This window comes from Lynx rufus, unplaced genomic scaffold (assembly GCF_022079265.1).
Source record: "Lynx rufus isolate CCGP_SWC_20201006 ecotype Redwood Valley unplaced genomic scaffold, mLynRuf1.p SCAF_4, whole genome shotgun sequence".
Lineage (NCBI taxonomy): Eukaryota > Metazoa > Chordata > Mammalia > Carnivora > Felidae > Lynx > Lynx rufus.
In genome coordinates this window covers 26,845,535-26,872,930 of record NW_025814856.1, presented here as the reverse complement: position 1 = coordinate 26,872,930, position 27,396 = coordinate 26,845,535, and the positions used below count along the sequence as shown (strand labels likewise).

At 39.9% G+C, this 27,396-nt stretch overlaps 2 long non-coding RNA genes across 2 annotated transcripts in view; one reads left to right on the top strand and one right to left on the bottom strand.

The window, feature by feature from the left end:
- The window catches only part of LOC124524834 (uncharacterized), a 44,303-nt gene extending 23,959 nt beyond the window's left edge, over positions 1 to 20,344 (top strand). Inside the window, exon 3 of the long non-coding RNA XR_006965322.1 lies at positions 18,632 to 20,344. This is a non-coding gene — a long non-coding RNA (uncharacterized LOC124524834). The remainder of the gene's footprint in view (positions 1 to 18,631) is intronic.
- LOC124524833 (uncharacterized) overlaps positions 1 to 27,396 on the bottom strand; it is a 353,057-nt gene that overhangs the window by 106,369 nt on the left and 219,292 nt on the right. The gene's annotated exons all lie outside the window — the stretch shown is intronic.

Here is a 27,396-nt window from a genome sequence, read left to right as displayed (position 1 = left end):
TGCCAACTCATACTTACTAGCTTCCAACTTGGTATAGAACAGCGTGGTGCTTCTGTCTACCTCTGTTCATGCCCCTTCTGTGCACAGTACCATGTTTCACTTTGAAGAAACTTCTTCTCTCAGTTCACCTTATAGTGTAGCACTAAATTCACCCCATCTAAGACCTGCCAGTTGGAACGTTCCATTCCCTGGGCACAGTGACAGGTGCATGGCTGAACCAAAAGAACCAGACTGGGCCACATAATAGTCAGTCTCAGGAATTTTGTTGGGAAATAGATGTCTTTCCACTGGGGTTGCTAAGTCAGTGGGACACAGCCTGGAGCTGTGATGGCTGTTCTACACTGTATGCAAAGAATCTGCTGGGAATGAAACTAACACAGAGAAAAAAGAGCCTAGACATGGAGGGTGAATCTGGCAATATCACTCAAGCATCTAGATTCATCTGTGCCTGAAGCCAAGGTCTACCCTTGCACTTAATAAATCCCACCCACCCCCACTTTTTTCTTTGGCTTAAGCAAAATGTATTTGTGCTTCAGGATTTGCAACCAAAGGAGTCCGGACTAATACACTTGGGAAGATAACAGCCTCTATATGCTTCAGTTCCCTTACCTGAAAAATGGCAGTGATTATACATACTCAGGGAGTGCTTATAAGAATTAGATGAAGTAGGTGAGCCTAGGTGGCTCAGGTGGTTAAGCGTCTGGATTTGGCTCAGGTCATGATCTCACCTTTCATGAGTTCAAGCCCTGCATCAGGCTCAGCACAGACCCTGGAGCCTGCTTCGGATTCTGTGTTTCTCTCTACCCCTCCCCAATCCACGGTCTGTCTCTTTCTCAAAAATAAACATTAAAAAATTTTTAAAAAAGAATTAGATAAAGTGATGAAAGCAAAAGCACAAGGTAAATTATAAATTGGTAGAAAAATGCTTATTAATGCTTGTCATTGCCCTTAATTGTTAGGATATTACAGAAAAGATTATTGAAGAACACTAACTACAAAAACAAACAAAAAATAAGCAAACAAAAACAAACCTTACTGCTTCTTTCTTCCCCCATAAAGAGACCAGCAAAGTGTAATAAGGACTGAGCATGACTACTCATATAATTCCTTTTCCCATTCAGATCAGAAATCCTACAAGTTCAATGGATCATGTGGAAGGGAGATTATATTAAGCTCCAGGCTACAAAATGAACTGCTGATGTAAGAAGCAGTGGCCAGCTCTCTAAAGAGCTTTCCTCACCACACCTACACGTTGAACACACTGAAATCCGGATTTGGGCAACTACAAAGGAATTATAGCAGGACAAGGGTTTATTCAGAACAAAAGAACAGCATGGCACTATCAGACAATAAATGCATGTGCTAAAAATTATCATTAAGTGACAATAATGTAAGGCCTTCTTTCAAACTTGGATGATAAGCTCAGCATAACTGGGGGAGTAACAACCATCATTCCCAGCTCCTAGATTTGTTTCATATGAGTCTGCTGAGCCTAACTGTCTCTGCAGAGTAGAGAGAGGAAAATTATTTCCACATTTCCTGGGGAAAAGTCTGATCACTCCCTCAAGGTGGCCATTACTTAGGGAATTCTAAGGCAAGTGTAGCCACTGGACTCTCCATGTTGACAAGAGGGTACAATAAAGATTGTTTCTAGAGTACCTGCTCAGGAAGACTTAGTGCCAAATTTGGCTAAGGTGAGAGCACCCTTTTTCTTTTTAAAGTGCAAAGAGTCTTTTTTTTCTTTGGATTTTAAAAGTAATATGTGCTTGTTAGAAAAAAAAAGATACTTAAAAAGTATACAGAAGAAAAAAAGGTACTCACATTTCTCTATTCTCAATCTGTAGCTAAAGAAATAGTAAGAGTGAGTTCTATATATATTTTTAATTGGAATGGTCTCACATTGAACATAGTGTTTTATAACCTCCTTTGTCACCTAACAGTATAGCATTGAAAAAACCCTTTTTTCAATGTCAGTAAATATAAGCCAACACTTACCTTTCTGATAGACCATGATTAATGATTAACCATAATAATATATATTTAGGGGTTTCCCCTTCATTTTTATATTTTTATTAAACAACAGGGCCAAGTTTGTATCTATGATTAAACCTTTAGGATAAAAATTTATTGAGACATTCCTATAAGTGGCATCACCTTGTCACATGGTATTCAAAATCAAGGCATTTGAATTATCCCTACTAGAGCTGTACCAATTTCACTCCCATTGGCATTACATGGGAATTCATGTTCTCCTAGATCCTTAGCAATACTCGATACTGTCATTCTTTCTAATCTTTTTCGCACCCTCTCGAACTTGAACATTATGAGAAGGGCGACCACACAGATTGGAAAGAAAATCATGAAGAGTAGAAAAGTTGGGTTGGGAAGAAGCAAAAGAGAGAAGGAAGAATGGTACACACACGTAGAAGAGAATGGAAGAGCCCACTTGGACTTTTCGGTGTCACTGGCCAATGATGGAATTCTACCAGGTGACTGAACCCACTAATCAATATACACACATTACCAATTAAAAAAAATAGCTAAAACCCCTTAGAGGATCAAAAGATTTTGATTTATCTAATACAAAATCCTCATATTCTGACAAATACTAAAGCCCTTATAGACCAGTCCAAGATGTCTCAAAGAAATGGTCTCTTGTGCATGAACAGATAGGAAACAATTTGGAAATGGTCTAGTTCCTGTGGGAAATTTGCCCCAGATTAACACTGTTGGTTACTGTAAACCTCTGTGAGTACACTTGCCTTCCAGAAGGATGGGAAATCAATAAGGACAAGGACTTTAGAAATTAAGTGTGACATATGTTGTCATGGGGGGAATCTTGAACCAACTCTCTAAATCAACAACAAATGTGTCCAATCACCTGACTTGGTAGAGTCTACCTTTAGCGTTTGCTGTGTATCCAGGAGGCCCAACATTCTCAACAGTTGCCTTTCGAGGAGCACACTAGTACTGAGCTAACCTTTGCACTCACTTTCTCCTCACTGTGACATGTCCCTGTAGCCTCCTCTCTCTCTTGTGTCAACTCCTACTAGTCCTACTGGATTTGTGTCAGGCCCTTCTGTGAAGCCTTCCTCAACCCTCTCTATCCCACAATGCTACAAATTCTTTGAGCTCCTTTGGGGCATAGTACGTACACCTTGAACTCAATCACGGTGTTCACTTCACTGTGTTGCCACCATGAGTGTGCATACTGTCCCTTTACTGGACTGAAAGTGAGGGGAATATGTGTTCCCTGTTTATTTCTAGTGTTCCTTGCACCTGGCTTCATGCCTGTCACAGATGAACTGCAAGGTAAGGGTGTGTGAAACTGAATAGAAAGATGGTAGCTGTTAATAAATATTGAGGGAATGTTAAGCAAATATTTATTTACCTCTATTTCATTTATTTCCACAGAGCATTCAAAGTACAACAAACAGATAAGTAAATGTCAAATCCATAAGTTCTTATTATTGTCCCCATTTTATGATGGAGAATTCAATGGATAAAAAAAAATAGTTGCTTACAGAGATTATGTAACCTGCCCAAGGTCACACTAGTAAGGAACAAATATTTGTATTTGGGTCTGCCTGACTCCAAGGATTGTACCCTTAATAATGGCATTGCTCTGTCTCCAGCTCTGACCATATCAGGAGACTAAAGCCTTAAGATCGGGAACCCATTAAAACTTAGTGGGGTAGAAAAACACACAGCACTTTTTACTAGTGCTCCACCATAAATGGGTTCTCTTGGATGGCTTACAGAAAGGAAAGGGAAGCAAAGGAAAAAAGAAAAAAGAAATCTATCATAGAAACTCTAAATGAGATGAATCATCTCAATCTGCCATGTCTCTTTATGCTCCAAGGAGGTCTTGCTGGAGAGGGGTGGGAATAATAGTTTTAAGTGGATGATTAATACGCTGGGCTTTGAATAGAAACAAAGCTTCAACAAACCCTTTGATCATCAAATCAGCACACATGAAATTAAAATAAATTAGACTTGGAAATGATAAAGAAGTTATTATACAAATGCTAATTAAATTAACATTAACAGTGTTCTAGGCTAAGGTCAAAGGGATGATGGTCCCAGCTCCCTGGCAGAAAGTAAGGCCACCTTGTGCAAAGTGACATGTGGGATGGGGACAAAGTTTGCAGGTAACATGTGCCAAGATTGCCAAGTAGACACAGGCTGCCTGGTACTCTTGCTGTAAAGGGCAGTCACAGCTGCCCTCAACCAGAAGCTCAGCATTCTTATAGCCCCTGCCGCTTCTAAGGACTTTCTGACCCATCACACCATTTTACCTCCCAGTGCCAGACTTGAACTGATGTCTTCCTTCTTTATTATACTTCCTGTCTTTCCTGTCCCACATCCCAGGGCTTCATTAGTTTCTGAACCTGATCCTTCATTCATTTATTAAATAATTTATGGAGCACTCATGATAGGCCAGTCTTTCTTCTATTTACTGTGGACTTATCTATTTTGTTAAGAATCCTGGCCCTCATGTAGCATACATTATAATGAAAGAGAAAGAGAGGGGATAAAGAGAGAAATAGATATAGAACACAATGTCAGGTGAAAACGGATGATATGAAGAAAAATAAAGCAGAGTAAAGAGGTAGAAAAGGATGCGATCTACTAGTTCATATAGAGAAGTCAGGAAGAGCTTCTGTGATGAGATGACATATGAGCAGAAACCAGAATAAAGTGAGAAAGTAAACCATGAGAATTTCTGGGGAAATTTTGTCCCAGGTAGAGTCCAGAGCACATGAAAAGGCCTTGTGACAGGAAAAGAACTATGTATATTCAAAAAGATGAAGGAAGTCTAGTGGTCTGGAGCAGAGTCATCAGGGCTGAGGATATTAAATGGGTTCCAAGAGTTAGCTGGTGGGCAGATCAAGTAGACATTACGGGGACAAAAGCAAGAGAAGGAACAGGAAATCCAAGTAAGAACTAATGTTGGCTCTGACCAGGTGGTAGGGTGGAGGGAGTAGAAATAATACTGAGGGATAAATGGATGATGGGCATTAAGGAGGGCACTTTCTGAAATGAGCACTTGGTGTCATATGTAAGAGATAAATCATTGGGTTCTGCTCCTGAAGCTAAGACTATGCTGTATGTTAACTAACTTGAGTTAAAAAAAAAAAAAAACATGAGAAATATACATTTGGTAATTTAGATGACCAAATATATATTTCCTAAAAATCACAAATCATAGTCAACCTATCACGTATTTAATAAAAAAAGGAAAATGAAAAAAATTTACATCTTTTTTTAAATCGAACACACAGGATTTTCTGATACATTGGATGTAAGGAATAAGAAAAACAGAGTTGTCTAAGATGATCCTAAAATTAATCTGAGTTGATCTGAGACTCCCCCATGCTAAAGAAGAGTTGCATCCAGGATTTTCATGCTACTGTGGTCTTTAGAAAATGTAAAGAAGTACACTCTAAGGGCACAAGGAAGAGCAGCTCATTCATTCATTTACCCATTCATTTAGTCTACCATTTCCTTATTCCCTCATATAAGATCCAATCGTAGGGGCTACAGAGATGAATAAGATAGGCTTTAGCAATAAGCATTTCAATAAATATCAACATAAAGATGTTGATTTTTTTTCAAAGTAGTATCTACTTTGGGAAAGATACCAAAAGTAGTTAAGTCTCTGAAAGATACTTCAGAAACAAGGAATTCTGATTCCTAAGTGCCCATCCTGTGGCCTGCTTAAAGCATTGGGCGGAAGTTCTCAATCTTGGCAATAGTGACATCTTGGGTCCAATAATTTTTTTGTTGTGGGGAGATAGCCTCTGCATTGTAGGAAGTTTAGCAGCAGCCCTGGCTTCTACCTACATGAAGCCAGTAGAAACACCTGTTCCCAGCTCCATGTGTGACAACCAAAAATGTCTTCAGATTTTGTCAAATGTCTCCTGGGGAGAAAATTGTCCTCGTTGAGAACTACTACTCTAGGAGATTGTGGGATTGCTTAGGGTGCTGAATTCCCATGCACAGGGTGTGTGTGTAGGCGGGGGGGGGGCACATCCAAGTGTCTCATGTAGCAGCTTTACACATAAGGCCTCTCTCTTGGAGCAGTCAAAGCCATCCATCTGCTTACTTCTGCAGGGGAATTTTACTGTCTCTTCTAGCTAGAAGAAAATGCTCCTTCCTGAATTCCCATCATGTTCTACCCCATGTTACTTTCAGTACATCTGTATCTGCTCTGCTGCTGCTTACTAACTATATGCCCACAAACCACAAAGTGCCCTGGCTTATCTTCCTTGGTTAATGCCCTTTTCATCACTTGGATCCCAGCTCAACTATATCCCATAATTGGGTTAATGGACCCTTGAAGCTCCAATCCTATCTTGTTCCTCCCCTTCATTTGCAATTTTACTTATATTTGAGAAATCATTTGATGGTGAGTTTCCTTCCCAGGAATGTGACCTCCATGAAGGTGGAGCTCTGACTATTTTTGCACACTATTAAACCCTAATCACTAGCACAGTATTCAGGATGTAATAGACTCAAAGCTTGTTGAATGTATAAATGATTAGATTAATTAAAATAATATTTGTAAACCACCCTGCAAAATGCTGTCACAGTAAATACTCAATAACTGGTGGTTGTGATATTATTCTACTCTTGTTATTTATAGTGGGGACAGGAAGACACATGCTCAGGGGCTGCAAAATCATTTCCACTGTTTTATTTCTTATCTCTTCCTCTTTTTTCCTATTTCTGCTTTTTCTTCCTAGTTTACATTAACCTAAAGATATGCAAAACAAGCTCCTCTCTATTCAAGATCTTATAAGAGAGTAAGTCTAAAAGTCTCATAGAACTATTGAATACATGAGGCATTATTGTAGGTTTCTCCAGGTACAAGTGAGGTAGCTCCAGATACACCCAGGTTAAGCTCCAAGGACCATTTCTACACAGAACAACCTGAGCCACAAACAATCCTTTACTTCCAAGCTTCTCATCAGGCTTTTCCCCCATGGGGCTGCTTGTGGGCTGAGTGATTAAGGATGAGATGGATATTCTGGAGCTGAGTGGGGCAGAGAGGGCACCCTACCAGGGCCTATGTCTCCTTTACAGAGACAGTCATATGTCACAGACAATTAGATTAGTGTTCAGAGCTGGAAATACAATTCAACTATCTGTAAAAACAGCCAAAATGAGTTGTCCTCTTGGATCTAAGGGAAGCTTCATGGGGCGCCTGGGTGGCTCAGTCGGTTGAGCGGCCGACTTCGGCTTGGGTCATGATCTCGTAGTCCGTGAGTTCAAGCCCCGCATCAGGCTCTGTGCTGACAGCTCAGAGCCTGGAGCCTGTTTCAGATTCTGTGTCTCCCTCTCTCTGACCCTCCCCCGTTCATGCTCTGTCTCTCTCTGTCTCAAAAATAAATACACGCTAAGGGAAGCTTCATCAATCCCAGGAGGAGTGAACCAGGACTTCCCACTTTATCTTTGAACTTCCTATAGCAACCTGTTTGCTCTAGGATACTTGCCATCTGAAGGCAACCAAATGCACATTAAGTTTCACTTCCCAGAACTTGGAATAGTTAACAATGATTAAATTTTATTAGGTTGCATGGGTGGCACAACTTACACAGAAACAAGCAGTACAGTCAGTCCATCCCTGATTCAGAATCCAAATTGTGTTGGCATGACTCCTCTTTGCTCATAAAAATATCTCCTGAATAAACATGAGATGAGGAACCAGTTGCCATATACACTCAAACTTCCAGAGATTTTTCCCTTCCTCCTTGTCCTTACCTTTTCTTCCCTAGATACATCTAGAAACACCTGTAAACTTAAGAACTATCACAACCATAAGGTAAAATAGTAAATAATCTCTTGCTATGTACCTATCTAAATTCAGGGTAAGCATTAAGGACAGACATATCTTTCCAAACACAAATAATCCACATGCAGAAGGTTCTTACTGACTTGACAACTTGATCTGTAGCACAAATGGTCTTCAAGTTGCTGTTTTTTTAGTGCTTAGGATCCCCTTCCCTATACCACTTTCGTGCAGGTGCTTCTATGTTGTGCTGGATGAAAAATTTGACCTGCCCTGAATAAAATGATATGTTCTTGACCTCCTACCTCATTCCTTACATCAGCTCCTGAGGCTCCTGTTTGGAGTGTAAAGGGGTCCTTAAAGGCCAATTAGAAAACCATACTATTCAAGAATCTACATGTCAAAAATAAAAAAAAATAAAAGAATCTACATGTCAACACCACCAAAGATCTTGAGAACTCAGTTTTTTTTTCTCAGTGGAGAATGGCCCTCAGCCCTCATCCCCATTAAGTTGTATTTGGCCTTTGATGAAACAAGATTTAGGCACATGTCTGCCTGCCCCTGGACAAGGGGACATTCTGAAAGAGAGATGGGGCTGCAGTCCCACTCTACCTCTTCTGTAAGCCATGTACCTTGCAAAAGGTCTTTCTGCCACATTTTCCTAGTTTTCACAAAGGCACACAGCAATAGTTCCAGCTCATGCATTGGGTTTTTTTTTTTTTTTTTGCTATATTCTGGAACATACTGCCTTGATTAAAAGCAAGAGAAGTCAAACACAGCAAAAAGAAGTGATAGCAGGAGAAACAGGAAGAGCATTAACTAGAGGGCTGATGTCAGATTTGGGACAAAGATCAAGTTCCAAAGCTTAGAAGTCTTCTCAAGGGAAACATAAAATGTGCTTACTGTTGGTTTTTAAACAAATGTGTGATGGGCTTACTTTGTATGTGTTCTTGGTGCACTAACTGGGTTTTATATAAATGGATGAAGAAATAAATTAATCTGAGTAAAAGATAGGTTTATTTGAAGAGACTGGCCCAGTGGGAGATGCAATTCTTTCTCTGAGCCTTACCACCTCCCAGGCCACCATCCAGGCGAGTCACGTCCTGCAGGAAGGGGGCCTTACCTGTGACCTACACTAGCTCTGCTCACCCAGCTGACTTGACCATCTCCCAGATCACTATGCACAGCAGAGCAGTGCTGCCCACTCACCAGACAGGGCAAGTCCTCCTACTCTGCTTAGAGGAATTAATAGGCAGAGGTGAAAAAATGATTCACAGTGCTTAATTATTCTTCAATTATGCTCCATGTCAGTATCTCCACCAAGACTCTTACAGGGCCTGTCTCTCTATCCAGGGGAAAGTTAGAAGGGAAATTAAAGAACTCTCTTGACTCTTCAGTGCATTCCAGGTTTGCAAAGTTTTCCCATCAGTCCAGTTGGGCATGAAAAGACAGAAGAATTATTTTCCCTCAAAAGCCCATTGGAGTAGAGGCAAGAAGGGACTCCGAAAGTGATAATTAAAAAAGAAAAATATATCCAGACCTTTCAAGTTTTCTTGGACTCAAGAGTCTTTTTTGCTTTCTTCCAGCATCTATAGCTTCTACCTGAGGTTCAGAAAGAATGCCTATTGGGGCTGCTTTTATGCTGTGCAGCAGCCCAGTCTAGTAGCTTAACCAGGAAGTCAAGCTTCTTTCTCAGGAATAGTCTAAATACCAGGGAGGGCCTGAAGGAATAGCCTCTAACATCAGTGCACTGAGAGAACAGAAGGTGAAATCTTCTGTAGATTAACTCTAGATCCCATTTCCACTGGAAATGGAAGGGTCTTAGAATTCATCTAGCCAATGTCTCATGATTCTACTATGCCTTTGAAACATTTCATCCAGACTCTGCTTAGGGGTGGGGAAAGGGTTGACAATGTGACAAGACCATCATGCAGCTTAGACACCTGTTTTCTTTAGCAGGCTGTCTTAAATGTTAACAATCGATTTATTTGACAGTTGTTTCTGAAGTAGGTTTGAATCCTGCCTCTGTCACTTGTCAGCTGATCATGAGCAAGGAGGTTAATGTCTCTGAGGCTCATTTTTCTCATCTGTAAAATGGGAGTTAATACTTACCTCTTATTATGAATCAAAATAATAGAATTAATGATCCTGAAGTTGGGCTTTACAATGTATTAAATATGTTTACTATCTGTCACATATGGTATATAGTAGCAGCTTTTTAACTATGGATGGGGCATATACTACAATGCCTACTAGATAGTAAGTTCTTTAAGGTTCATCTCTATTGTGTGTTTACCTCTGTGTTTCTAGAGCACAACATGAGGCATAGCACATAGTAGGTCCTCAATAAGTATATGATAAAAAGGGAATAAACAAATGTGGGAGATGTAGCAGAGTGTGAAAAATGAAGGGATAGAGGGACACCAGGGTTCTATGACAACAGAGAGGAGAGCAGCTCCACTTCTGAGAAGCCACCTCCAAGTTAGGGCTGAACTAAGCCAGCTAGGCTTGGGATGGTTGACAGAGTAGCTCCACCACTGCTTGGGAACTGGAGCATCATTTCTTTTTTTTTTTTTTTTAATTTTTTTTTCCACGTTTTTATTTATTTTTGGGACAGAGAGAGACAGAGCATGAACGGGGGAGGGGCAGAGAGAGAGGGAGACACAGAATCGGAAACAGGCTCCAGGCTCTGAGCCATCAGCCCAGAGCCCGACGCGGGGCTCGAACTCACGCACCGCGAGATCGTGACCTGGCTGAGTCGGACGCTTAACCGACTGCGCCACCCAGGCGCCCCTGGAGCATCATTTATTAATGAGCTCAAAGAACACTTACCCAGTCACCACAGTTTGATTGAGGTGTTGGTCTTGGGACATCATCATATATTACAGGGCTTCATCCCACCAATGTCACCTAATGAGATTCTAGGTGGGGCTCAGATGATGGCTCTAGAATGCTCAAAGTATTTCTTTCCATGTATATGAGATAAATCATAATCAGCATTTCAAACCCAAGTTTTTCACAGATATTATGGGTATTTACTCAAGTTAAAGATGAGTCAACTTAAACAGAGTATTAAAGAAATAGAAACATAAGCGGCACACAGAGAGAGCAAAACTCCAAGGTCGGTCTGTGAGGCAGTCACACACTACCCAGGACCCAGAGATCTCAGTGACTGACCTGCACAAAGTCTTTGTTTTCTTATCTCTGAAATAAGAGTTGATTATTTCCACTCAACCACCACTCTAGAGATTGTTTGTGAGAATAAAATGAGATAATAAGAATACTGTCTGCCATTTACTAAATGTATTTACTAAATTCTAGCATGGGGCTAAGTTCTTCACACACTATTCCATCCTTACCGCGATCTTATGTGATAGGTGCTATTAATCTCCTTGTTCTACAGGAGGCAAACTGACATTCAGGAAGAGCTGAAGCAACTTGACCCAAGTCACATAGGTTATAAGAAACAAAGCCAGAATCTAAACTCAGATCTCCCAGACAACAAAACCCATGCCCTTCACTACCCCTGTTGTGTATATGAATGTGAGCTCTGCAGACTGCAAACGCTGATAAAAAGAACATCAGTAATACTGAATTCAGACTCCATGATGGCATGTCTTATCTTCTTTGTTCATCATGTGTCCCCAGAGCATGTGGAAAAGCCCCTAACACACTCTGAATTTTCACTAAAGGTGTGTGCGTGTGTGTGTGTGTGTGTGTGAGAGAGAGAGAGAGAGAGAGAGAGAGAGAGAGAGAGAAGGAGAGAGAAAGAAAGAGAGAGAGAAGGAGGGGAGGAGCAAGGGAGGGAAAGGAAGAGAGAAAGGAGAGGAAAAAGAGAAAGAAAGAGGAAGGAAGAGAAGGAAGGAGAAATAGAGGGGGTTAGAGAAGGAGGAAAGAAAAAGGACAACAGTCTTTGGAAAGACAGAAAAACAAAAGTTAGCATATTCTGGTTATGAAAATAGAATATCAGAAGAAGCAGACTCACCGTGTAGAAGTCAGGAGCTCAAGTAAATGTAGATGCCATAAATACAGGGAATCAGATAGGAGGGCCAGTTTTAACCTCTGACAGGTTGGTTCATCTTGTGCCTAGGATCGTTCTGTGACAGAGAAAGCAAGCTCTCAGGAATGTCCCATGGAAGGATGAGGAGAAAGGGATGTAAGAATAGGAGATCTTCAGAAATATCAGTAACAATGCATATTTTGAAGACTCTTTGAAATCTCTTTACACACCAGTATCATATACACCAAATACACATATGTTTATCTTCTAGTATTGCAGCATCAAAAGTTCAGGAGGATCGTCGCAAAATAATATTGTTCTTAGCAAGAATTGAAACTTTATAGATAGACAGACAGATAGATTTAGATTAAGGATTTCTAAATGGCAAAATACCCCATAAAGTTAAAATAAATAAAAAGACTGGGAAAAAAATTATACAATATATTTATGCAAGACAAAGGACAGCATTAATATCCAGAATATGAATAGTTCTGTGAATCAATAAATAGACAAATAACTTTTTAGCAACATGTGAAGAGGATATCAATAGACATTTCATAGGAAAATACAAAAGTCCAAAAAATATTTGAAGAGAATCTAAGCTCTCCAGAAGTTGAAGAATTTGTAATAAATAAATAAACAAATAAATAAGATTAGCAAAAAAATTTTTAATGTATTGATAATGGTGTGTTGGCTCTTTTGTGAAGAAGTGAACTGTTCAATATATTGTTGGTGAGGGTTTTTGTAGAAGGTAATTTATTGGACTATCTCTCGAAATACCTACAGGTATTTCAGGGGTATTTGTAGGAATGTTATAATGGTGAAAAACTGGAAGTGACCTAACTACTCATCATTTAGGAAAATGTTTAAATAAATTGTGGTACATTAATTCGTGGGATTTGTTCAAAAGAATGAAACAGACCTAGGTACACTCATAAAAATATCTCTAAGACATGTTATTGGTGAAAAAAAGCAAGTTATAGAAAAATATATATAATACAATGCCATTTATATTAAAAAAGGGAATACACATGCAATGTCTAAATATATAGTCAAATGCATAGAAAAGGGACTGGAAAAATGTATTCCACACCAATGATAGTACTTACCTCTGAGGAGTACAGAGGAAGCAGGAAAAGTTGAAGGAAAATGTTCATTGTTTGTTATATATGTTTACACATAGCTGAAATCAGAGTTATTTATATATTACTAATGTAATTTTTTAAAGGACAAAAAAAATTTGATTTCTCTGAGCACTCCTGAATCTACATCATTCCCTGTCAGATACTTTTTGCCTTTTCTTTAGCTATTCCTTTACTCCTATCAGGAGCTAATACTCCACATATTTTGTTAAGCACACATTCAGATACCCACACCCACTAATACAATTCACTTAGAGACAAAGAATCATAGAATGTTAGAAACTCCAGAGACCTTGGAAGTGATCTCATCAAATCCTGTTGTTTTAAAAATAAGACACCTATGGTGGTTAATTCCGTGCATCAATTTGACTAGGCTATAGGATGCCGTGATAACTGGTTAAATGTTTTTTTGTTTTTGTTTTGTTTTGTTTTGTTTTGTTTTGTTTTTGGAGGCTGTGTCTGTGATGGTGTTTCTGGAAGATAGCAACATTTGAATTGGTGAACGGGGTAAAGCAGATGGGCCTCTCCAATGTGGGTAGACATCCTCCAATCCACTGAGGACCTGAATAGAACAAAAAGGCGAGGAGTGTCCATTCTCTCACTGATTGCTTGAGAGGGATACCAACATTCTGCCCCTGGTGCTCCTGGCTCTCAGGCCCTCAGACTCAGACTGGAATGTACACCATTGATTCTCTGGCCTTCAAATTACAGCATTGCCTTTCCTGGGTCTCCAGACTATGGGACTTCTTAGCCTCTTTATCATGTGAGCCAATATCTTATGATAAAACTGTGTGTATGTGCGTATATGTGTGTCCTATTGGTTTTATTTCTCTGGAGAACCCTAATACAACATCTAAAGTCGAAGACCATTCAATGGCTTGTTTATGGTCTCATAGTAAAAGAATGGTCCTAGCTCCTTTGGCTCCAAGTCCAAGTACTTTCTAGGTCACTGCATGACAGTTCACTATAAAATGATAGCCTGGAGGCTACCGGTGGTCTCAAGGGCTGCATTTTACCACTGCATGAACACTGCCTGCTACCCACCCACTGAGCAGGTGGAGTCTGAGGCTACCGGGTGCAGAGACTTTTCAAATGCATCACGATTTACACAACACCTGCGCTAAATAACCCTGAGCTGTTCCACTGTGAAAATTCCCTAAGTGTTCAACAGCCCTTGAAGTTTCTCATTTCTGACTTGAAGTGGGTAAAGTACGGCTGAGAGGCTGCTCGTTACAGAACCAGAGAAGACATATCCAGACCCCTCTCACACATATGTGCTGCAAATTTTTCAAGCTCTCCTCACACTTCTCAGCCTTTGTTCTTAAAAATGCTATTTTTTCACCATCAGCAAGGCATTTATTGGAAGTATTTATACTGGCTGAGCCTTATTTAAAATGCTTTATTTAATTTTCCTTCTGTGGTGATTTGGTTAGCAGTAATTACACTAAGGTGAGCTTTTACCTCCATTCCATAAGTCATGACTAAAAGGCGATAATGTAAATCTCACCTTTGTAATCTGAATTGTATTTTAAATACTCGAAAAGAACTCTTACTTTAGAAGGATCTTCTGATGAATCTTTATTTATTTATTTATTTATTTATTTATTTATTTATTTATTTATTTTAAATGTTTATTTTTGAGAGAGACAGAGCATGAGCGGGGAAGGGGCAGAGATAAAGGGAAACATACAATCTGAAGGCTTTGAGCTGTCAGCACAAAGCCCGACGCGGGGCTGGAACCCACAAACCATGAGATCATGACCTGAGCCGAAGTCGGATACTTAACCGACTGAGCCCCACGTGCCCCTGATGAATCATTTTTTTTTAATGCAATCAGCTAGTAAATCTTCACAGCCCTTTGTGGTACCCATTATCCACATGTGCCAACTAAGCACTTGAAATGCAACTTGTCCAGATTGAGATTTTTTTAAGAATAAAAATTATTCATGAGATATTTTACACACATTTATGTTATTCTTTATTTTATTCTTAAAATACATACCAGAAAGTGTGCAAAATGTCTCATGAATAATTTTTACACTGATTACATGTTGAATATTTTGGATACAAAATGTTAAATAAAATGTTATTAAAATAAATTTTCCCTGTTTCCTGTTACTTTTTTTTTAGTGTAGCTACTAGAATATTTAAAATTTGGCATGTGGCTTTCATCATACTTATATAGTATTGGTCTAAATAATTAGTTTGTAGCCTGGGATTTTTTTTTTCCAAGCCAGTTACTTAAGGGAAAATCCATCCATTCTCAGAATATAACCATAACTTGCAATTGTGGGTAACACTGGGCTTTTAAAGGGACCATTTAACCTTCGATCAATTGAGTGTTTATATAATATATTCAGGATGCAGTGTCCTATGGATTGACTCTTGACCCAGGAGTTCACAGTCAAGAAGATGGATTAGGCCATCATGCATAGGATTAATTAAAAATGCCAGCCTTCTCCATTGTCCTCAAACCTTAAGAGATATACAACAGTTCAAATGTTTAAATACCTAGGTAGAAATGTCTAGGTGGAAAGATTGCAAAACTTCAGGCTGAGACCACAAATGTCTATGTAAGATCTAGAAGTTTCCCAGGAATTTATAGTCCCCCAAATCAAAAACTATAATGAAGTCATAAAACATTCTTTCAAAATTGTATTTTTATGACAGTCTCCCTTTTATTGCCATGTGACTTCAATAGTGGTAAAGGACAAGTTGACTCAATAACCTCTCACTTTACCAAGTCCATACCAAAGAGTATAATTAAATGGAATTCAAGCGTGCATTCATGAAAGGCAATGGAAAAGATAGTTCAATAAATGGTGTTGGGAACAATGGACAGCTACATGCCAAAGAATGAAACTGGATCCTTTCTTACAACACATACAAAAATAAAATGGATTGAAGACTTAAATGTAAGATCTGAATCCATAAGACTCCTAGAAGAAAACATAGGCAGTAAGCTCTTTGGCATTTCTCTGATATTTTTTGGATCTGTCTCCTTAAGCAAGGACAACAAAAGCAAAAAAATTTTAAAAAAAGTAAGACTACATCAAATAAAAAGCTTTTCCATGATGTAGAAAATCATCAACAAAATGAAAAGGCAATCTAATGAGCAGGGGAAGATATTTACAAATGATATATCCCAAAAGGGGTTAAACTACAAAATGTATTAAAAGTCAATATCAAAAAACAAACAATCCAGTTTTTAAAAAGTAGGTAGAAGACCTAAAAGGACATCTTTTTTTCCCAAAGAAGATATACAGATGGCCAACAGGCACATGAAAAAAATCCCAACATTACTAACTATTCAGAGAAATGTAAATCAATACCACTATGAGATATCACCTCACGCACATCAGAATGGCTAAAATCAAAAAGATGAGAGATGGGGCACCTGGGTGGCTCAGTCGGTTAAGCATCTGACTTCGGCTCAGATCATGATCTCACGGTCCATGAGTTCGAGCCCCGCGTCGGGCTCTGTGCTGACAGCTCAGAGCCTGGAGCCCCTTTCAGATTCTGTCTCCCTCTCTCTGACCCTCCCCTGTTCATGCTCTGTCTCTCTGTCTCAAAAATAAATAAACGTTAAAAAAAAATTTAAAAAAAAGATGAGAGATAACAAGTGTTACTGAGGATGCAGAAAACAGCGAACCCTTGTGCGCTATTGGTGGGCATGTAAATTGGTGCAGCTACTGTGGGAAACAGTATGGAGGCTCCTCAAAAATTAAAAATAGAACTACCAGAATTTCTACTTCCAGGTATTTATCAGAAGAAAATGAAAACAGTAATTCAGAAAGGTATATGTACCCCTATGTTCATCACAACATTATTTACAATAGCCAAGATGTGGAAGGAACCTAAATGTCCATCAATAGATGAGTGGATACAGAAGATGTGATGGCTGTGTATTTACACACACACACATACACACACGCACACAGTGGAATATCACTCAGACATAAAAAAGAATGAAATCTTGCAATTTGTGACAACAGGGAGTATTATGCTAAGTGAAGTAAGCCAGATGGAAAAAGACAAATACTAGATGACTTCACTTACATGTATTGCATAAAAAACAAAATGAACAAACCAAACAAAACAGAAACAGACTTACAGATACAAAGAACTAACTAATGGTTCCAGAAGGGAAGAGACTGATAAATGGATGAAATAGATGAAGAGGATTAAAAAATCCAATCTTCCAATTATAAAATAAATAAGATACATGGTTGCGATATATAGCATAGGAAATATAGTCAGTAACATTGTTACAACTTTGTATGGTGACAGATGGGAACTAGACTTATTATGGTGACCATTTCTTAACGTATGAAAATATTGAATCACTATGCTGTATACCTGAAACTAATAAAATATTGTACATCAATTATTCTTCAATTTTAAAAAAGGACCCAATGAAAAAAAGTTTGTCTTTCTTCCACCCCCAAAGCAGTCATTAAAGTTTCTCATGTATTTTTCAGAAGGTGTCCATGTGTATATATAAATGAAAATACATATATATATATATCCACATATGCACATGTGTACAAATATTTATGCACATATTTATATATCCATTTTAAGCACCATGGCACACTTGATACAATATTCTGTATCTTGACATTCTTCACTTAATATATCTTAGAAATCTTTTTAAACTATTATATAGAGCTACCATTATTTTAAATGACTACATGATCTCTCACTGTATAGATGTATCATACTTATGTAACTAGGACCCTATTAATAGATGTTTAAATTCTTTACAGATTTTTTACCCTAATATAAACAGTGCTACAACAAAGACCCTTGAGTACATGTCCAAATACACGTGTTGGATAAATTTCTGGAATGAGAACTCTTGAGTTCAATGATACGTGTGTTTTAAATTTTGAGATACACTGCTAAATTGCCCACCTGAGAGGGCTTACAATTTATATCTTCATCAACAATGTAGGGGAGGAAAAAAGCATGTTATTTAAGGTGCATGTATTGGTGTCAGATAAAGAGGTAGTTTTATATAGAATATAAATAATGTCTAGAAAAATCAATGTAAGGCTACATTACATAAAAAGCAGCTGAATTTAGTGTAACTGTTTATGAATCTCTTAAATTCCATAAGAAGGAATTTAAAACTATACAGTAAGTACCATTAAAAATAAATACTTTTGTTTAAAGGAAGATATAAAAATATCAAGATAGAAGAAAATGCAAAATTCAGAAAAAGTGCATGCGATGAAAGGACAGAGAGAAAGAGACACACAGATGTCACACAATGAGATTTGCACAGGAAAAAGAGAGTGAGTGCCAGAACTCAGTGAAAATGGAGGAGATCAGACTTTTCTACTAAGCGTACACCCATTTTGTACCTTTCTCTGATTATGCAAGCAACTTAAACATCCATCAGTACGTGAATGGATAGAGAAGATGTGGTATATACCACACATGTGTCCAGTTTTGTATCCTTGGGTGTGGTGGTTGCATTATTTGCCCTAATTCTTCCTTCAGCCTTCCCTTCATCTATATCTTTGTTATAACCTCATCATGGGTAGAGTGTACTTCCCCATCCCTTGACTTGGGGGATACATCGTGCTTTACTTAGTCAATGGCTTGTGTGCAAAAGTGCCAGTGGGCCAGTTCTGAGCCTAGACTTTAAGAGGCCTCATATATTTCTGCATGTTCTCTTGTGCCTAGGCCACTACAGTAAGGAAAAACCTGTCCTGGGTAACCTGCTGGTCCAGGGAAGATGTGAGAGTTGTGTGGAAGACCTGAACCCTCAGACCTACAGTGTCAAACAGAACCGCACCAGCTGAGCCTAACTTAAGTCAGCCAACTCCAGCTGACCTGCAGGTATGCAAGCCAGCCCAGCCAGGATCAGAAGAGCTGCCCCAGCCAAGCCCAGCCTAAATAGCCAACACTCACTCAGCCAGCAGACTGCATGAATAATGATGAAGACTTGTTAGAGTAAGCCACTGAGTTTTCAGGTAGCTCATTACTTACTAATAATTCAATAATGAACACATCGGGCAATCAAAGAGGACAGATTTGGCCTAAGTTCTCAAGATCCTCCCTTCATTGAGCAAATATGTATTAAGTACCCCCCATGCATCCAGCATTATGTTGAGGATACGAGGAAGAATAATGGATCAGGGCCCTGCTCTTACTGACTTTTCTAGTGAAGGGAAGACAAGGAATAAAGAAATAATGAAAATAAACAACAGATGCTAATGTATTATAATATGATTTATAAAATGACTGTCTGGCTGCTTTAGACAGTGAGAGTCTCTTTGAAGTGACATTTCAGTTCCTATTTGGCTGACAAGATGGAGCCAGTTTTAATTTCCAGAAGCAGGATGCTCCAGCCCGTGGATGTTCCAACGAGTGCAAAAGCTCTGAGTGGAAAAGAACTCCATCCCTTCAAGAAACAGACAGGAGGCCTGTGGGGCTGAAGACGTCTTGCTCCTTTTAGATAGTTAGTGCCTCTTTGTAATTGGAAAAATGTGCTTGCCTAAATTGGCAAGAGGCCCGTGTCGATTGTAATTTCACTATTCCAGAGCCCTAATTATCTTTAATAAACTTGGCTTGGACTTCAGATAAAAATGAAATCCCAACCTCACTCTGTTCTCATTTAAAACACACATCCACTGCTGACTCTAATCTTCACTAATAAATGAGCACAAATGAAGTACAGCGACTAAACAGTGAGCTAATGGCCAAAGGGGGATGCAGGCCAGGCTTCTATCCTCAGGTTCAATGCTGAAAGAAGTAACATAGTAACGACAGATTTTCAGATTTGTCAGCTCTGTGGTTTTGCTGTTTCAAATTGACTTTTAATTTGGTGAAAGAGTTCTATATCTAAATGAACCAGCGTTCACTCTCTGAGACACAAACAGATCTAAGTGGTACCCAGAAGAAGTGATATTCTCGTTAAGGATGGAGTTTGATGCCTTTAGTGAATGCGGCTGCCTTTAAAAGAAAGCATGATTTCTTCTTCTGAATGAGCTTCTCATTTAGATATAAGAAAAGAAGACACGGTTGACCTGGTGGCATTTCACTTACTATTTTGTTACCTTGTTTGGATGATTTAACCTCTGTGAACTTCAGATTTACTTATGAAATATTGATGGTAATAACCAACCAGCCACAAGGGTTAAATAAAGGGTTAAATAACAGGGTTCTAAGTCTTGTATAAGCCCTAAAGGGCCATGTAATTGTGAGGTATCCTGATTATTGAAGATGTCATGCCCCCCTGTGAGAGACTGGATTGCTCTCTATCACCACTGGACAGGAAGCTTGCAGTGCAGTATTTTGATGCATAAATATAACATTTTGAAATAAATATGACACATGCTGATATTGTCTAAGTGATAATATTTTATGACTATTAATTAAAGAAAAGAAATATCTTCTGTGGGCCTAAGTAGAAACATAGTAAGGGGCACCTGGGTGGCTCAGTTGGCTAAGCATCCGACTTCGGCTCAGGTCATGATCTCACAGTTCATGGCTTTGAGCCCCATGTCAGGCTCTGGGTTGACAGCTCAAGGCCTGAAGCCTGCTTCAGATTCTGTGTCTCCCTCTCTCTCTGCACTTCTCCTGCTCATGCTTTGCCTCTCTCTCCTTCAAAAATAAACATAAAAAAAATTAAAAAAAAAAACATAGTAAAGGGGTTTCTTCCCTAAATATTCCTGTATGGAAATTCTGATTACATTCCATTCTACATCAATGATGATGAGCCTAAAATATGCAAAATACAGCATTTATCTTTGGACTATATTTACATTTTGTTTATATGATGGTCTGACATAGGAGCCCAAAATAAATATTTTAGAAATCTCCTCAATGTCTCAAAACCATTTAATTGATCCTTTCCCCATGCTCTTCAGTATGGAACTGTCAACACCTGAGTTATAATTAGCAGCACACAAACACACACATACGGTTCTCCTTACGAGGAAAAGCAGTAAACTTCCAGAAACCCAAATGCTTAGTTAGTCCTAGCAGCCCCACATATGGTACTGGCTGCTGCTGGTTTCCCCAAGTTGTGACCTAGGACCCATCCCTGCTAGTGGTGGCACCACAAAAACCAAACCGCATCCCCTAGCCTTTGGCCTCTGGGTTTCCTTCATTGGCTTACTCTAAGAAATTAATATCAATGTTGCCAACCAATTGAAAAATGCCTGACATAAAAACCTCATTCTGAGTGAAGTTTTCCTTATAGAAATATGTTCTTCCTATGCTGATGGTTGACACTGGATGGCCAACCATCTGGTTAAACATGTGTCTCAGCACACCTAGGGGAAGAAGAGAACTGGATCCAATATCTAGATTTATGAATCAATAAATGTAAGACTAATGATGTTTCCCATTAGGTAAGGGTTTTCTTCTTCCCCAGAAGATTTGTCATGAGATTCCTGTAATGAGCTTTCTTGGACAATATGAAAGGTGATCCAATTTATGAAAAATCGACTGAAAGGTTACCTTTTGAGAATGTATTTAATGCAGAAGGTAATTGAACTTTAGAAATTGTGCCTCCTGATTTTTTTAAATAAGGTTTGTCTGTGTGGAGTGTGTTGGGGCAGGAGTTTGAGGAGGTTACATTGTGCACTCAGTAAATGTGTGATAAATACATTCAATCAGTGAATGAAAAAAAATCCAAAACAAGTGGGTTGTTGGATGCACAGGGGGGTAGCCCCTGCTGATTCTTCTGCCCAGAATTATCTCCATATTCTTTCCTTCTCAGTGAAACACCATTCATCCCCTGAGACCTGAAAGCAATAGTTGCTTATCCCAAAGCCTTCTAGGAATCCTGTTCCATCTTCCAGGCTCTCTCCTCTGCTTGGTTCCTACCTCTACACAGAAGAAGCAATAAAAGAGCCATCAGAACAGTTCCAGGGGGGATGAGAGCAGTGATAGGAGTAATAAAGGGAGAGGAAGACAAGATAGATTTACCAAGAGCTTACTCCTGCAAGACACTGGGCTAATTCCTTCACACTCATTATTTTACTGAATCCTTACAAGAACAATTATTATCATTGTTCTGTGGATGATGAGCCTGAAACTTCCAGAGGGTATTTAAATTTCCTGAAATTACCCACCTAGTAAGTGGCGGAAGGTGAGAGTTGAAACCCAGGCCAAACTCAACATGGAGCTAAAACACAACACCACTGTCCCTGCTGCCACATCACGGTTTATCAGATTCATTAGACTTATTTTGTCTCCATCTCTCCTACCACCATCTTGAGGGCAGACAAGTGTCCCAGGAGTCCTAATGTTTGGTTAGTACTGGGTGTATGGTGCATGTTTATTAATTGGGTAAAAGAAGGTGGTTTATTTCCTAGAGTAAGAACAGCCTTGTGGTGATTTCAGCTGGGTCTCTGTGGGCAATTTTGGAGGTGGCCAGTGGAAACCATATTGGGGTCTGACCTAAAAGGACCTGCCAACCGCAATATAGGGTATGAACCAGGCAAGTGTCATTTTAGTGTGAAATCAGACTGGTTCCAGGGTCAAGAAGGCCCTCTGTCCCAGGCATTTCACAATTTATTGACCGTACTTCCCATTGCCTGATGTATTTAGTTAGATGTTTACATGGCAGAGTTTACTCTAGCAGACATAGAGTGAGTGTGCCCTTTCTGTGGCAAGCAGGTGAGCTTATTGAGACTGACATAAGTCAGATTTGATCTCAGTGTCTTTCATCTTCTAGTGGCACCTTGAAAAGCCTTATTTACTCAAGATGAACCCAGTCTTTCAACCACAACGGGAGCATGTCCCTCAATTCACTCTCAGTGAACACCTGGGGTAACTCAGTCCCACTCACGCTCCTGCTTGTCCTTGTCAGAGCAAGCTCAAGACAGCCACTGCCACCTATTCACCGCATTTCTCAGTCCTATGTGCTCCCTCAGCCATCCCTCTCTCTTAGTAGTCAAGAAATGTGCATGCATTCATCAGGTCGCACTGCAAATAAGGATGACTCTAATAAGTAACAACAACATGCCTCTGCACATGCCTTGTGACTTATCAAATGACCTTCTGCTATTTTAATTATACTTTCCTCATATGGGTATACCATAGTTTCTCTGGATAAAAACCCTTAACTCCACTTAAACCTTTAAGATTTAGAGGAAAACAAGCATATGAGATGTCACTGAAGTCTTTTATTCTTAACAAAAGGCACTTAGCATCACTAAATACCTGTTAGCAGGCTAAGCACAGGACTATGGAGATGACTGGGACAGTTTCCCTGCTGCCAGGGCCTGCTTCTTTATAGGAGAGTCAAAAAAACAAACCAAAAACAAAAAACAAAAAACAATTGCAAATACCGAGGAAAGTGTAGGACTTGCACACTCACTGCTAGGGTGGACCAGGAGGTGGTGAATCATGAAGGTATCTTCCAGGTGTGCACACCAGGGATACTTTCTCAGTACAGCAAATACACCCTGAATGCCTATCACATTCCAGGCACAGGAGATGCTACAGTGGATGCAACACTGCCCCTGCCTTTGAGGATCTTATAGTCTAGTGGACAGAAAAATTAGCAAACAGGTCATTACACTTCAACTCAATAGGAGCTGCAATACACTGTGATCCTTGAGACTTGTGCCACTGAATTCTATCACCCTCCCAATGCAGCACCACCATGTCACTGCCATATACCTGTACTGGTCATTACTTCCCATCCATCAGTGGTTTGGATATCATGGACTTCCACTTCATCCCAACCTCTGCCTTTTATGTAGTAACCCGCATACAATCCCACCTCTCATTTCTAACATCCTCCTCTCTCTTCCCTTTTCCTCCTGACACCTGCTCACAGGTCACAACCTGGACCCTGAAATCACTCAAAACTCCATGGCCATAAAGCCTGAATTCCAGTGCCAGGCACAGTGGTGGACCAGATGAGTAAAACCAATAGAGCTCAGACCTTACAGACCCTCCCGCCCCACCGCCAGCGTGTGGAGGAACAAGCATCTGAATTCATTATCCAGAGGTCACCTCTACACTCATTCCTAAGAAACTATTCTTGTTTCGGGGAGTTAAATCTACTTGCTTTGTGCCCGTTCCAGGCTCCAGAAAGAGGAAAGTCATGATCTGATATATCATGATTCTGTATTTGCTTGGTTCCTTTCTATTAAGAACTGCTGAAGTGAACTAGCTGAGATATTTTTGCAGGCACCATCTACTTTAGATAGGTCTCTCTTTATCTGTTTATATAAGTTTTCTATACTTCATACTTTGTCCAGAACTCCCCAAATTCCCATTGGAATTACAGGGCTTACTCCAATTCTGGGGATGGGGGGCCAGGGGTTCAAATGATAAAGTAAGTTAAATGTATTTCTAAAGCTAAGCTAGGAAAACCCAGCTTAAGCACATGGTCTTTATAGTGACTGGGTAATATTAAGACACTAAATAATTATTCCCAATAGAAAAGTAGTTGATTTTTATGTCGTTCTTTAGAAGAGGATCAGTGGAAGAACTGGGTCTATGTGTATGAGCCCTATTGTCAGGATATTACAGAGTAGCCTGTTAAAGATTTTGATCAAGCCAAGCACACTCCTATTCAAATCCCACAAACTTCTTTCTCCAGGATTAAGTTCCACGCTTAAGCAGGGCCTATGAGGCTGTGTATGATCTAGCCCTTGACTGCCTCCTTCTTACTCACTAGACATTAGTCACAATGGCATTCTCCTGGTGTCTCTCACAGGATCAAGTTTGTTCTTGTCTTCATACACTTTGAATTTGCTTTTCTTCTGCTTGGAACTCCTTTTCCCTAGATCCTATTTCTGGCTCCTTCCTGCCATATCGGTCTCATCAACCAATGTAATTGTCCCTAGCCTCTGAATCCCCATTGCATCATCCAGTTTCTTCAAATGCTTGGCATGTACCACATTTGAAATTATCTTTTGGCTTATTTATTTCAGTTAACTTATTATCCTCATCCCCTCTCTCCCTTTAGGAGCAGAGATCTGGCTTATCTTGGTCATCATTGAATAATCAGAGCCTAGAATGATCTCTGCAACATAGTTGACACTCAGTATATATTTTTGGAATAAGTGAGTTTGGAAAAGATGAGTAAGTTTTCCATCAAAATGCCTTCCCATGCCCAGCATTTAATCCATACATAAATGTGGTTTATGGAGCAATTAATCAAAAACTTTGCTTATCACGCACCACCAATGGCAGGCCAATATGGAATGCTCACAACACTAATGAACATTAGTCTTCCTTGGCACCATCCAGACACTTTTCTGGCTCAAGTGATTCTGAAGTGCAATTAGGTGGCAAGACTACCACCAGCTACCCTGCAGTCTGCAATCACAGATGAGCACAGTACTGGTGGGGTCCCCAGGAGGGCAGAGGCTGGAGGGGCTCCTCCTCTCTGGGATACACACAGATCATTAGGTGATTGTTTTCTACAGAGAACAGCCTAATTTACCCAGGGATGGTGGCAAAGGAAAAATGGAGAAAAATTTCCCTGATAACAGGCTAAAGAATTGTTGATGTTGGCAGAAAGAAAAAAGTGCTTTCTCATAGTGGTCCAGAGTTTGAAATCTACAGTCTTCGGCCAAATGTCCAGGCAGATCATGATTTTTATGGGCTTAGTTGTGCAACCCCAGAGGGAAAAGCACCATATGAAGACACACAAATGCATTTCAACAATGTGCTTAAGGCACAACACACACGGACCTCGGATAAGCTGAATTTTTATTTGCATGTTACGTGTGGCTGCAGACACCGAAACCTGACTCTCAAACGCACCCTGTGCATTTTATATTTTTTTCCACTAGCTAATGTAAACATACCTTAAGGGATCATAAATGCTTGGATTAACATCAGCCAAGATATCCTGAGCACACATATAAATTTAAATGGCTATGTTGATTACATTTCCACTTAGATAGTCAGAAACCTGACACATTAAAGGAAAAAAGGATTTATAAAAGCAAAGAAATTTTTTTTCCTTAGGATTTGGTTATAGTGTCTGATACATAATATCTGAATTAAAAAAAAAATCACTAGCATACGACTTATTATGTGCCAGGCAATTTGTATACATGACCTTGTTTCATCTTCACAACGACTCCAGAGAGTATTTTATCAGCAAGGACACAGTCAAGGCACAGATGCTGCCCACAATCACACAGTTGGTGATGCTGACATGGATTCCAGGCTGGGCCATCTGAACAAAGAGCACATACTTTTAGCGACTCCACCCCACCGCCTCCTCAAATCCTAGACCATCTTTTGTCACCTGCAGGTTCACAAACACCTGTATATTCTGTGTCTCAGAGTATCACAGTGACTTCTTCCTAAAGATGAAGCAACACCAGTGTTGATACTATTCTTCGCAAAAAATCAGCGGATGAAGCTTAACCCCATGATAAAGTAATTTTCATCCTTAGACAGGAAGGTGGCAGGCCAGCCCAAGGGAAATGGGCATTTCTCCATTCATTCACTCATTCGTTCCACAAATGCCTAATATGTGCAATATACTCAGCGCTGAAGCTGTCATGGTGAAGAAACAAGTTTACATCCTAACATCTAATACATGCCAATCCAATGATAAATTATTACAATGTAATAAATGGGATAAAGGGATACATGTGTCCCAAGAGGTTCCTCATCCTGTCCAGGGGATTCATGTGCACCTCCCTGACAGCTGAGACCTGAAAGCAAAGTGGTATTGAGAGTTAAGGTACAAACACAGGCAGAGACAACAGCCCAAGGAAAGGTGCTTGGGCAGGAGAAACACAGCCTGTTCCAAGACTAAAGGAAGGTGGTAGTGGCCAGAGTGTGGGAGGGAGAAGTCCAGAGGGGGCAGGGTGGAGAGGAAGAGAACCAGCCAGCCTAGCTCACTGGTCTCTGCTGCAAGCCATTCCCAGCACTTCCCCTGGGTTAGCTCATCTGTGGCTTCCAGGCACCCTATGAGGTAGGTACTATGATGACCCCCTTTCTACAAATGAGAAAAATACCACTCAGAATGACTCCATTTTGCCCATGGTCCCACAGCCAGCAAATGGGGGATTTAAACCCAGTCACTGTGGCCTTAGGCTTTCGCTATTAACTACTTGGCTAAACTGCTATGGCACAAGGAAATCAAGGCATAGAGAAGTTAAGTTATTTGCCCAAAGTCACACTACAAGAGAATGGTGGAGCCATTCAAGCCTCACCAGTTCTTCTCCAGAGCCTGGGCCACTACCCACAGCCCTTGGCTGCCCAATGGCTAATTCTAGATGCCAACTCCAGGGTCCAGGTGCTCTTTATAGGAGTGGAGGAGAACATACCAACTGTGCTAAGTGAGCAGTGCCTTCACCAGGGCTGGGAAGACATGCTGTTGACATAATGCCAGAAGAAACAATGACTTCCAAGGTCTTTACATGCTCTACCCACCCTCTGACCTTACGGAAGTGCTGGAAGAGGATCAGGCCTGAGCAGAGGGACGAGTTCTTTCCCCGGACCTCAGC